This window comes from Triticum urartu, chromosome 2, assembly GCF_003073215.2.
Source record: "Triticum urartu cultivar G1812 chromosome 2, Tu2.1, whole genome shotgun sequence".
NCBI lineage: Eukaryota > Viridiplantae > Streptophyta > Magnoliopsida > Poales > Poaceae > Triticum > Triticum urartu.
Genome location: NC_053023.1, coordinates 434,755,111 through 434,762,893, shown reverse-complemented (window position 1 = coordinate 434,762,893; position 7,783 = coordinate 434,755,111). Strand labels below are relative to the sequence as shown.

At 44.1% G+C, this 7,783-nt stretch overlaps 1 long non-coding RNA gene across 1 annotated transcript; it reads right to left on the bottom strand.

Annotated features, from left to right (window-relative positions):
- Positions 1-2,249: 2,249 nt before the first annotated feature.
- LOC125541635 lies at positions 2,250-3,500 on the bottom strand. Its single transcript, XR_007297606.1, has 2 exons — positions 2,865-3,500; positions 2,250-2,687 (listed from the first exon to the last, which is right to left on the bottom strand). It is a non-coding gene; the product is annotated as an uncharacterized LOC125541635 (long non-coding RNA).
- Between the last annotated feature and the right edge of the window lie 4,283 nt (positions 3,501-7,783).

Here is a 7,783-nt window from a genome sequence, read left to right as displayed (position 1 = left end):
TTTTTTTGCCCGTAGCTCTCCATCCACTGCTCGTAGCTCTCCATTCACTCCCCGGAATTCATCAATAATATACCGATGGAAAGTTGCTGTAAACACGCAACTTTCCCATGTTGATCATTTTTTCATACTCGCAACGTTTTTAAAAGTTTTTCATCTGAAATTCATTCAGTGTAGTAGTTGAACTTCCTGTTGTTTTCACGTTGCACTTCTATGACGTATTTTTGTTTGTAATTTTCTCATCCATTCATCAGTGTTACACAAATGATATTCCTTTTGTACAAACTTCTCTCATAATAAATTTCTTAACTTTCTTCGACCGAGGACTTGAACTTATAACAACAAAAAATTTGGACATTGCCTTTTAATTCATTTTTCTCGTATTAAACACACACCATGTAGTACATGAACATTTTCCATTTTTATAATTTGATTTTTTTTAAATCAAATTGCTCCCAAATAATAACTGAACTTCTTTGTGGATTGAGAGAATTATTTTAAAACGCAAAAACAATTTCTTGTTGTGTTTTTGAACATGGAAATACAAGGTGAACATATCTCGCAAGAATTTTTGAACCTCCCGGGACAGAGCACTCGAACTTCTTTCAACAAACCTTTTAAGCTTTTATTTTTCTATACTTTTATTCTCACCTGAAATGCATTGCTTGCAGTACTTGAACTTTTCATTGTTTTCACTATATATGAACTTCTGTCACATTTTTCTGTATACGTTGAATTACACGCAATGAAGGAGTACGTGAACTTCTTGCAACAAACATTTTAAGCTTTTTGTTTTCTATTCTTATATTCTCATCTGAAATGCTTTCCGTGTACTAGTTGAACTTCTCGCTGTTTTTTCACCTTGAACTTCTGTCACGTATTTTTGTTCAACCTCTCTCATAAGAATTTTTGAACTTTCTCGGGCCGAGCACTGGAACTTCTAGCAACAAAACTTTTAGCCTTTGCTTTTTCATTCTTTTTTTAAATACAAAATGCACACCGTGTAGTACGTGAACTTCTGTTACTTAGCAATCTGAACTTCCGAGACCATGCGTTCTGCCGTCATTGCAAAAACAGAGTCTCCAAAAATGCACTGCGTGAAGAGGTTGAACTTCTGTAGCAGTTCTGTTTGAACTTCAGTCTGTTTTTCACGTGATGTATTTTGCCCCTAACTCCCCAACCACTTACCGGAATTGAGCAAATGATATACCGGTGGAAAGCTATTGAAAACACGCAAATTTCGCGTGTTGACAATTTTTTTCATACTCGCAAAGTTTGAACTTGTAGTTTTTCTAAAAAATGGAAAATCCTCTTAATTTTTTTTGTTGTTCTTGTATTTAATTCGAACTTCTTCATTTTATTCTTTAATAACGAGGAAAAATGAGTTTTTAATATACTTCAAACTTCTTTGTTATTTTATTTTGAACCTTTTAGTTTTATTCTTACAAAATATGTTTTTAATTAAGCATCAAACATTTCCTTTCAAATTGTACTTCATACTTTTATTTTTCGTAGAACGGAAATATTTTGAGTTATCCTTATAAATTGAACTACTCCATTATTTTTAATTTGAACTTCTTGATTTTTGATTATTTAATAACAAAGAAAATGAGTTTTTGATATATATCTAACTACACTATTTTGGTAATTTCGACTTCTTGGTTTATTTATTTTAGTAATGGAAAAAATACTAGTTTTGTAATAAATATTGAACCGCTCCGTTACTTAATTTGACCTTCTATATTTTTTGGACAAAACAGGGAAAACTCAATTTTATATTTTTTTAAACTACTTTGGTTTTTTTAATTTGAACTTCTTGATTTTATTTTTACATACGAAAAAAATCTGATTTTTTTATAAACATTGACCTGCTATATTTTCCAAACTCGAACTTCTTAGTTTAGTTTTAGAAACGGAAATTTATCTATATTGTCTTGTCTTTTAACTTATATATAGGCTTTTTTTATTTTGTGAACTTCTAGTTTTTTCTTTTCAGCAAACTCTTTTTTTCTAAATGCCTTTTGGTTCGTTTTGAACGTCAACTTTCTTCTCTCTTTTCCAAACTACAAACACTACAATTCCCCTCTAACTTTTCTTCTCCACGGTGGTTTCACTTTTTGCGTGGTATTGCTCTCGACTAGAAGCACTTCCCATGATTTTCCATGTGCACGATGTGTCTGAGCTTTCCAAGGAATTTTTGAGTGGAATATTATTTCTTCACAAGATTTCTCAAAAACAAAGGAAATAGTTGATGATAGATATAACAACAGATTAATGACTAGCAACCTATATTCACACACGCATTGTTTTGATTATACACATTCACATACAAAATTTATTGTAAACATTTTTGAGACAAAAAAACAATTTTTGGGTCTTTGTTTGTCCATGGTCACTGGCTTATGTGAACTTATATCCTTTCTGAATATGAACTTCTCCTCACAATCTAGACTAGTCATGCCATCGCGTTTTCTCTGGGTTGACATTTAGAAAATATATGCTGATAGTGATACTGGAACATTTGTTTCCTTTCAACTTCCACAGGCATGCATGAGCATGCTTTACACAAACACCTAGCATGAAAGGATTGCAAAGACTCCAGAGATGAGCCTGACATCCATTTTCTTCCTCTCTTTTTTGCGTTGTTGATGCTGCTAAACTAGAGCGTCTTCCGGTCAAAGAAGACAGGCCTGCAGTTCAAACATCAAGTCAATTCTTTCATAAGCAAAATACAGAAACATTTTTGCAGTTAGTTTTAGTGCAAATTTGGAGAAGTTCAAATCCTCCAGCAGAGAAGATATTTGTGAAGAAAGAGAGGTGAGGGAGAGGGAGGGAGTGAGATCAGGGAAGAGATGTAGCAGCAATACCTGCAACATTGGCGTCTGTCGACTGTCGCCATGGTCAGAGTTAGGTTGGCGCCATCGTTGAGCAGGTGGCCATCCACGATGTATTCATGGAGGAGGAGCTACGGTGTTTGGGGTGGGTGGCGCAGTAGCGGTGCCACGGTTGCAGCACAGGAAGGGAGGTGCTCGGGGGGAGGTTGACGGCTGGTGGATCCAGGGGGAGGCTGTCCGCCGCCGCCGCCGTGGATCCAGGGGAGCGAGGCACCGTCGTGGTGGATCCAGGGGTAGGAAGGCCGCCGCCACGATGGATCCAGGGGGGAGGGAGGCCGACGTGGTGGTTGCGGCGGAGTGAGGGCCGGCGGAGGCCGGAGGCGCGTCGGGACAAGGGGGCGGCGGCGCACCAGGAGGAGGTGGGAGCGGCGGCCTCGCGCCGGAGGAGGTGGGGGCGGCGACCTCGCGTCGGAGGAGGCGGGGCCAGCTGCGGTGGGAGGCGCTTCGGGACCCGGGGGCGGCGACGCGCCAAGAGGAGTTGGGGGCGGCGGCTTCGCGCCGGAGGAGGCGGGGCCGGCTTCGCGCCCGGAAGGAGGCGGGGGCGGGGGAAGGTGGGCGCCGACTGGGGGTCGCGGGCACGGGATAAGAGGTTGTGGCCTTTGGGCCTTTTCTGTTAGCTCGCCCGATCTCAGGAACTTCCCGTCGGGCCCTTATAGGGGTACACCGTGATCCAAATAATTATTTTAATCGTGCCACTCTATATATATATATCACTTAGGCTTCAAGTGCTTACTTGTTAGTTAAACCTATGATTAAAATGTGACACTAAATACGACTAGTAAGTAGTACAGTAGCAATACTAGTATAGTCAGTCAAATTATTCGTCATGTCCACACATTGAATTGACGTGACAACACGCTGCGCATGAGGTGATACAAGAATCCCGGCGGCGTGTTCAGGTATTCTGGACTTCAGATTTGGAGTACCACTTTTTTGTCAAAATCTTTCATCATCCACTTAAAACAGTCGATTGATCATACATTGAGTATCATATAACTGGAATTAACCCATGCAAGTCGAAGAAGGATTGGCCGGTGCTACCGGCTGGTGTCAAGTTTGATCCCACGGATCAGGAGCTGATCGAGCACCTTGAGGCCTAAGAAAGCATTTCTTCCAGCGCAATTCCAAGACGTTCAAAAGGGGCACGTGGACGCGTTGCAAGATACAGTCGGAGTGCGGCATGCACGCGATGTGGCACAACACCGGCAATACCTTGCCGGTGATGGTCAACGACCGGCAGACGGGCAGCAAAAAGGTTCTGGTGCTGCACACCAACAATAACTTCGACCAGCAGAGGACCAACTAGGTGATGCACCAGTACCACCTTGGGGACCTGGAGCAAGAGAAGGAGCGGGAGCAGGTCCTATGCAAGATTTTCTACCAGACGAACACTAGGTCCAGGACTAAAAAGATTATAAGTTAGTTTGGTATTGGTACTTGTACTACCTTGTCGTCCGCAAGTTGGTATTGTTGTTACCGATCTTTTGGTATGAACTTTGCATTTGCTTCCAACCATCATGCCGAGGGTCGACGTGGATATAAAGCTGAATCATTTGTTTCGAAATGAATTTTCAGGCACCTGCTTTTTATTTGAAGGGTAGCATAAGCACCTGCCATTCGAATTCCCAGTTCTCCAATTTTTTGAAACAAGTGCATGCTCTTATTATCATGATGAAAAAACAATATCCCTGCTGCATCCCAATTATCAGTCTGTACTTGCAGAATTCTCTCGTTTATTGAGCACGTATATTGTTTTTTCAGGTCGAGCAAGTTTCAACTAGGCTGTAGACTGCCCAGGCTTGGTTTTGTTTTTAACAGGCCCAGCCCATGATGACGACGGGGCACAAAGATCTAGCAGGTATCTACTGGCCTCTGGCCCGCTAGCGTTAGTTATATTTTGTCTTACAACATCCGCATGCACTTTTTTTACTGAATCTAACACACAGCCCAATTCTATTTTCCACTTGAAACGCATGTCCTACATCCGTTTTCTAATCTCTACCAATAGTTTCACTAGTTCATATACACATATCATTATATTGAAAATACATAAAATTCACTTTTCATATTTACATCCTTATTTTTGTTGTTGTTTTCCCTCCCATCGATGTTTTTTGACCACTAGTTTTCCCTTAAACCAACTCAATTGTTCCACGTCTTATTTGCTTACAAAAACAAAACGATTTTTTTGGCAAATCAATAATTTCTTAAAAAATGTTTATCATTTCGGGATTACAAAAGTTCGGACTTCACCAAAATATGCAAAATAAGGTTGAACTTTTTGACCGTGGTCCTAGGCAGAAAATGGGCTGTAATAAATTACTTAAGAATTAACAAATGGGCTGCAAATTATTAAAAAACAGCAAATGGGCTCTATGTTGTCTACCACAGATTTGCAGGCTGACTTGTGGGCCTACTAAGTTCATGCGCACACAAGGTTTATCAAAAAATAAACTTAGTCAACAATAGACTCTACCAGCGTCAGAGCGTTAGATGTCAATCTAACCGCAATCCTGCTTCTTTAGTCTCTGATCTTCCTGCCCCAGCCGCCCAAACCAGCGCCGTCGGAACCGCCTACTCCTGCCTCCCATGGCCGGTTGTGCTGCCGGGAAGGCCTCATGGCCCCATCATATACTCGCATCCCTGGCCTATCTATCCCTCTACTCACCCACACCTCCTGTTATTTTCCGGCGACGACAGCTGAACCAGTCAACCCTCGTACTCTCCATCGCGTGGGCAGCCACTGCCGTGTCTTCCCCGTCTCCGTGTCGTTCCCTTCGTAGGCCTCGCCGTCGTCCACTGCCCTGGTTCTCTCGGCATGGCGTGGTCAACGAACAACATCCATCGGAAGTGGACTGTACGTGGAGAGGCTGACAGCTGGGTCCACGGCGGCACACAAGGAAACGCCTCCTTATTACGCGCAAAATAATAATTCCTCCACCTTACATCTGGGACCCGCAGGAAGGGCCTCTGTATTTCGCGAAAAAACATTCCCTTCATTGACAGGTCGGACCCACCAACTATATCTTCGCACGCAAGGAAGTGCCTCCTTATTGCGCACAAAAAAATGAATACCCCCTGCCAGCTAGGACCCACCACAGTGGGAGGCTGACTTTTGGGCCTACTAAGTTGACGGGGACGGAGGGCTTTGTCAAGTTAGTCAATATGAATGATTCTAGCTCCAGTGACTGTATGATGTCCATCCAACGACCTTAGTGCTTCTTCAACCTCTGGTCTTCTTGCTCCAGTCACCAAAAGCAGCGCCAATCGTGCTGCCTGCTCCTGCCTCCCATGGTCGGCTGTGCTACCGCGGAGGCCTCACCGCCCCCATACTACTCCCACCGCTGGCCAGGCCATCCCTCCACTCACCCACACTCCCTGTTATTCTGCGGCGACGACATCCTCACACCGCAGCCGAACCAGTGAACCCTCGTACTCCTCTCCGCGTGGGCATCCACTGCCGTGTCTTCCCCGACTCCGCGTCGTCCCCTTCCTAGGCCTCGCATCGTCCACCGCCTTGGTGCTCTCGGCGCGGCCTGGTCAATGTGGTCAACGACCGACTTCCATCGGAAGAGTACTGTACATGGAGAGGCTGACAGCTGGGTCCACGGCCACATCCCAGTTTTTTTGTGATTTGCCAAGTAAGTCGCTTTGTCAGGCCTGTTGGGCTGCAAATCTTTCAAGACGAGGAGAGCTTCATTCGGCTGGCCCAGAAAATGGCCTATCAGTATTGAGAAATGGGGTGTACATTTTTAAAACACATCAAACCGACAATTAGTTTCAAATTTCTTTTTTTCATTTCCAGATTTTAAATTGCATTGATTTTTATGCATGGACAATTTGTTGGATTTTATATTGATATACATTTATTTTTAAAATCAGTTTGAATGTGACTCAAAATTTCGGGATTAAAAACAGTTCGGACCGCACCGAAATATGCAAAATTTCGTATAATTTTTTAACCGTGGCCACAATATGGGCTGTAATACTAACAAAAAGAATATGGGATCCAAAAAAACCTTAAGAATTAGCAAATGGGCTATAAATTATTAGAAATAATGGCAGATGAGTTGTATGATGTTTTCCACAGATTTGAACCTTTCCTAAAAAAAGGTTGACGCACAAGCAGTGACTGTTGGATGTCCATCCAACGATTGTCGTGCTTCTTCAATCTCTGCTCTTCCTGCTCCAGGCGCTCAAACAAGCGCCGGCCGGACTGCCTGCTCCTTCCTCCCCGCGGCCGGCTGTGCTACCGCGCAGGCCTCACCGCCCCACCGTACTCCCATCGCTGGCCTAGCCATCCCTCCACTCACCCACACCTGCTGTTATTCTCCAGCGACGGCAGACGCACCAGTAAACCCTCGTACAGTCGTACTCCCCTCCGCGTGGGAAACAACTGTCGAGTCTTCCCTGCCTCTGTGTCGTTCCCTTCCTAGGCCTCGCCGTCGTCCACCGCCCTAGTGCTCTCGGCGCGGCCTGGTCAACGTGGTCAACGACCGACATGCATCTGAAGTGGACTATATGTGGAGAGGCTGACAACTGGGTCCATGGCCGCATGCAAGGAAATGCCTCCTTATTACGCGCAAAATAATGATTCCTCCACCTGACATCTGGGACCCACCGAAAGAGCCTTTGTATTTCACGAAAAAACGTTACCGCCGCTGGCAGCTTGGACCCACCAGCTATATCTTCGCACGCGAGGAAGTGCCTCCTTATTACGCACAAAAAATGAATACTCCCCCTGCTAGCTGGGACCCAGTATAGTGGCAGGCTGACTTGTGGGCCTACTAAGTTGACAGGGACGGATGGCGTTGTCAACTTAGTCAATATGCACGTTCTAGCTCCACTGACCGTACGATGTCCATCCACTGGCCGTAGTGCTTCTTCAACCT